Genomic DNA, 6,146 nt, shown 5'->3' on the forward strand with positions numbered 1-6,146 from the left:
GTTCCAGGATGAGGGATCCGCAGGCTGCAGCGGTGAATGCTCTGACTGCACCGTGGATTTGCCAGTTCGAATATCTGTTCCCTTTGATTCCTCTCATTCCCAGAGTTCTAACAAGACACAAAAGGTGGAAAACGTTAAGGCAATTTAATGGCTGGTTTTGTCTCACCGAGCCTAATATGCGGACCTCCTGACCAAGTCTCTCGAAGAGCCCCTGGCCTCTACTCTTCTCAAGGATCTTCTTAAGCAAGGGCCGTTCATCTTTCCAGACTTTGACAGCTTGGAAGTTGAGAGGGAGATTCTACCCAGAAAGGGTCTTCCCTCCAGGGTTATTTCAACTATCGTACAGGCCCGTAAGGTGGTCACGTCTAAGCATTACCATCGTATCTGGAAGAAATATATTTCTTGGTGTAAAGATATAGGTTATTCTGCTGTGGAATTTTGACTGGGCCGGTTTCTGCTTTTCTGCAAGCAGGTGTGGATTTGGGCCTACGGTTAGGCTCCATCAAGGTTCAGATATCTGCTCTCTCCATCTTCTTCCAGAAACAGCTGTCTGTACTTCCTAATCTACAGGCATTCTTGAAGGGCGTTCCTCCCCCGGTCTGTGGTATCTCATTGTGGTGCTGACCTTTCTCCAGTTGGACTGGTTTGAACCTCTTCACAGGGTGGACTTGAAATATCTAACTTGGAAGACTGCCATGGTGCTGGCATTGGCCTCTGCGAGGCGTGTGTCTGAATTGGGGCCTTAATCTGTAAGAGCCCTTACCTGATATTTCATGAGGATAGGGCAGAACTCAGGACTCGCCCACTGTTTTTGCCAAAGGTGATTTTGGCTTTTCCACATTACTCAACCGATAGTGGTCCCTGTGAAGTCGGACACACCAGTTGCTCCAAAGTCCTTGGATGTGGTTCGGGCTGTGAAGATCTACGTCAACAGGGCGGCTCGTCATAGGGAGTCTGAATCTCTTTGTCTTTTATGACGCTGCCAAGATTGGGTGTCCTGCTTTTAAGCAGGCCATTGCTCATTGGCTCAGGTTGACTATTCAACAGGCCTATTCTTCAGCAGCATTGCCGCTGCCGAGTTCTAGTCAGGCCCACGCCACTACGTCAGTGGGTTCTTCTTGGGCGGCTGCCCGTGGCGTCTCAGCCCTGCAGTTGTACCGAGCTGTTACTTGGGCGGGTTCGAACACTTGTCAAATTCTACAAGTTTGATACCTTAGCTACTGAGGACCTTCAGTTGGTCGCTCTGTTTTACAGTGGTCTCAGCACTCTCCCACCCGTTCTGGGAGCTTTGGGACTTCCCCATGGTCACTTACGTTTCGCAGTATCTCCTAGGACGTTAGAGAAAATAGAAATTTAATACCTACCAGTAATTCCTTTTCTCGTAGGCCATAGGGGATATTGGGTGCCCGCCTCAGTGCTTCATTTCCTGCTTACCTGATTGTAATTTTCTTGGTTGGGGTCTGCTGTTGCTAGCCTTAGTTTTGGGTAGTACTACTACCTTTTGTTGATGTTGTGTGTTGGCTCGTTACCTCACCGCTCTATGGGCCTAATTCTGAGTTGATCGCAGCAGCAATTTTGTTAGCAGTTGGGCAAAACCATGTGCACTGCAGGAGGGGCAGATATAACATGTGCAGAAAGAGTTAGATTTGGGTGGGGTGTATTCAAACTGAAATCTAAATTGCAGTGTAAAAATAAAGCAGCCAGTATTTACCCTGCACAGAAACAATATAACCCATCCAAATCCAACTCTCTGCAAATGTTATATCTGCCTCAGCCCCCCTCCCCATGCAGTGCACATGGTTTTGCCCAATTGCTAACAAACTTGCTGCTGCGATCAACTCAGAATTACCCCATGTTATATCCTTCTCTCAGAGTATGTCCGTCTCCTCGGGCAATTTTCCTAGACTAAGTCTGCTGGAGAGACATAGAGGTGAGGAACCAGCACACACTAATGATTTCTTAAAGTCCTAGGCACCAATGGACCCAATCTATACCCCATGATAACTGTGTTTCCAGTATCCCCTACAGACTACGAGAAAAGGAATTACCGGCAGATATTAAATTCCTATTTTAACCACTTGGTCACCTTGGGACCTCCCGGCCTCACTGTGCCTTCTGATCCTCCCCCAGTGTGTGCAGTCTGGCAGCACCAGGCCCCAACCATAACCCCGCTACTTACCTTCTGGATGTCGGCCGTTGTGTTCTGGCTATTTCTGCAGCAGGATACATTGGTTTCCACAGGAAAACACCAGCGTGTAGAGTGGATCTTGACCCAGAGGCACCAACAAGCTAATGCTTTAGGCTGTCCCAGGATGCATTGGGGCCTCCCCTATAAGCCCTGCCTCCAGGCACTGAGAGCTCAGTTTTGAGTTGGTGCCTACAGCTAAATATGGTATGGGAGCAGGGGAGGATCCAGAAAAAAATTACAGGGGGGGCACCACAAGTGGTTGTGCTATCAAGGAGGGGTGAGTGGGTGTGACCAAGTTTCAGTGTGACCAATTGTGTGAGGGTGTGTGGTCGAGTGCTCAATGTGCTCACAGCAGCACCATTCTCCCTCCACAAGTCACCCCCACTCCCCGCCCCCCCCCAGCAAAAGACCACTCACAGCAGCACCATTCTCTCTCCCCAGGTCACACCCACTCCCCCCCAGCAAAAGACCACTCACAGCAGGCAGCAGCACCACTCCTCCCCCCCCCCCCCCCCCCCGCAAAAGACCACTCACAGCAGCTCCATTCTCTCTCCCCAGGTCACACCCACTCCCCCCCAGCAAAAGACCGCCCACAGCAGGCAGCAGCACCACTCCCCCCCCCCCCCCCCCCCCGCGAAAGACCACTCACAGCAGCTCCATTCTCTCTCCCCAGGTCACCCCCACTCCCCCCCCAGCAAAAGACCACTCACAGCAGGCAGCATCTTTCTTCTCTCCCCAGGTCACCCCCCCCAAAAAAAAAAGACAGCAGGCAGCAGCATCATACTCTCCCTCCCCAGGTAAAACCCCCCCCCCCCCCCCCAGCAAAAGACCACTCACAGCAGGCAGCAGCACTATTCTACCTCCCCCAGGTCACCCCCCACGCCTCCCCAGCAAAAGAACGCTCACATACATACATACATACATACATAGTATCTAAGGTTTAAAAAAGACAATTGTCCATCGGGTTCAACCTATTTGTGGTCTCCTATGCACGATTATTTTGTAGAAAATTTGAGTGAAGTTGATGACTGCCGTTACGTTTTACCCCTCTTTTTTATAATAACCATAGTGCGTGACTATGCCCCGTAACCCTGGATATCCTTATCCATTAGGAATTTATCTAACCCATTCTTAAAGGTGTTGACTGAGTCTGCCATTACAACTCCCTCACAGCAAGCAGCAGCACCATTCTCTCCCTCCCCAGGTCACAATCCCCCCCCCCCCCCCCCCCCCCCCCCAACAAAAGACCGCTCACCAGGAGAAAGCAGGGCCAGTCAGGCAGGCGTCGTCTTCTTCTTCTTGCTCGGTGGGCGGCGCTGGCGGCTGCTGTCCCGGACCCTTGCGCTGCTGTGCACTGTTCCTGGTGCTGACCCTCAGCAGCGGCGGTGCGCTGTCCCTCATCGGTGGCGGGCGGCGGTGGTGCGCTGTCCGGGCTGGATCTAGGAAGTTCCTCCTCCTGCTCGGATCCTCTGCACTGACTGCAGGTCACATTTCTCCAGGGAGCCAATCAGGAGGAGGAACACACGTGTGGAGCAGAGCAGCAGCAGCTGACAGGGGAGGGGGACATGTCGGGTGCGTGCAGCGGCGCAGTTCAAAAACCAATACAAAAAATCAATTAAAAATTGATTTTTTGTATTGGTTTTTGAACCCCCCCCCGCCCCGCCCCCTAAATCCGCCACTGTATGGGAGTGATATTGTATTGTGTTTCATTCTCATTGCAAAGCTGATAAAGAGAAACATAGGTTAGTAAATTCATGTTTACGCTCTTTTCAGAGTGATTTATTTTATAAAAGGGTCCAGTCCTGCTGGTGTTGAAGTCCGCGGGTTTGTCCACAGTTTCCTTTACTGTGCGGGCGGGAGGTGGTGTCCCTATCCGACTGTCCCCTATCCTACCTTCCTTCCTTCCTTCCTTCCTGCGGCGCTGGTCACTCGTGTCTTCCTTCCCGGCCGGCTTCTCTCGTGTAACCGGAAGTCCTTGCTGCGTAACTCTACTGTCTGATGTAATTCCAGTCCCAGCATTCTAAAAAGTTGAAAGAAAAAAAAATAAATAGTAAAAATGTATAAAAAAATAATTTACTCACCGGTAATTCTATTTCTCGTAGTCCGTAGTGGATGCTGGGCACTCCGTAAGGACCATGGGGAATAGCGGGCTCCGAAGGAGGCTGGGCACTCTAGAAAGATTTATGACTACCTGGTGTGCACTGGCTCCTCCCACTATGACCCTCCTCCAAGCCTCCGTTAGGACACTGTGCCCGGACGAGCTGACATAATAAGGAAGGATTTAGAATCCCGGGTAAGACTCTTACCAGCCACACCAATCACACCGTACAACTCGTGATACTATATCCAGTTTGACAGTATGAAAACAACTGAGCCTCTCAACAGATGGCTCAACAATAACCCTTTAGTTAACAATAACTATTTAAAAGTATTGCAGACAATCCGCACTTGGGATGGGTGCCCAGCATCCACTACGGACTACGAGAAATAGAATTACCGGTGAGTAAATTCTTATTTTCTCTGACGTCCTAGTGGATGCTGGGAACTCCGTAAGGACCATGGGGATTATACCAAAGCTCCCAAACGGGCGGGAGAGTGCGGATGACTCTGCAGCACCGAATGAGAGAACTCCAGGTCCTCCTCAGCCAGGGTATCAAATTTGTAGAATTTTGCAAACGTGTTTGCCCCTGACCAAGTAGCTGCTCGGCAAAGTTGTAAAGCCGAGACCCCTCGGGCAGCCGCCCAAGATGAGCCCACCTTCCTTGTGGAATGGGCATTCACAGATTTTGGCTGTGGCAGGCCTGCCACAGAATGTGCAAGCTGAATTGTACTACAAATCCAGCGAGCAATAGACTGCTTAGAAGCAGGAGCACCCCAGCTTGTTGGGTGCATACAGGATAAACAGCGAGTCAGATTTTCTGACTCCAGCCGTCCTGGAAACATATATTTTCAGGGCCCTGACAACGTCTAGCAACTTGGAGTCCTCCAAATCCTTAGTAGCCGCAGGCACCACAATAGGCTGGTTCAGGTGAAACGCTGACACCACCTTAGGGAGAAATTGGGGACGAGTCCTCAATTCTGCCCTATTCATATGGAAAATCAGATAAGGGCTTTTACATGATAAAGCCGCCAATTCTGACACTCGCCTGGCTGAAGCCAAGGCCAATAACATGACCACTTTCCATGTGAGATATTTCAGATCCACGGTTTTTAGTGGCTCAAACCAATGTGATTTTAAGAAACTCAACATCACGTTGAGATCCCAAGGTGCCACAGGAGGCACAAATGGGGGCTGAATATGCAGCACTCCTTTTACAATGTCTGAACTTCAGGTACTGAAGCTAGTTCTTTTTGAAAGAAAATCGACAGAGCCGAGATCTGTACTTTAATGGAGCCTAGTTTTAGGCCCATATTCACTCCTGCTTGCAGGAAATGCAGAAATCGACCTAGTTGAAATTCCTCTGTTGGGGCCTTTTTGGCCTCGCACCATGCAACATATTTCCGCCATATGCGGTGATAATGCTTTGCCGTAACATCTTTCCTGGCTTTAATAAGCGTAGGAATGACTTCTTCCGGAATACCCTTTTCCTTTAGGATCCGGTGTTCAACCGCCATGCCGTCAAACGCAGCCGCGGTAAGTCTTGGAACAGACAGGGCCCCTGCTGTAGCAGGTCCTGTCTGAGCGGTAGAGGCCACGGGTCCTCTGAGAGCATCTCTTGAAGTTCCGGGTACCACGCTCGTCTTGGCCAATCCGGAACCACGAGAATTGTGTTTACTCCTCGCTTTCTTATTATTCTCAATACCTTTGGTATGAGAGGCAGAGGAGGGAACACATAAACCGACTGGTACACCCACGGTGTCACTAGAGCGTCCACAGCTACCGCCTGAGGGTCCCTTGACCTGGCGCAATATCTTTTTAACTTTTTGTTGAGGCGGGACGCCATCATGTCCACCTGTG

The sequence above is a fragment of the Pseudophryne corroboree genome, chromosome 7 (assembly GCF_028390025.1).
Source record: "Pseudophryne corroboree isolate aPseCor3 chromosome 7, aPseCor3.hap2, whole genome shotgun sequence".
NCBI lineage: Eukaryota > Metazoa > Chordata > Amphibia > Anura > Myobatrachidae > Pseudophryne > Pseudophryne corroboree.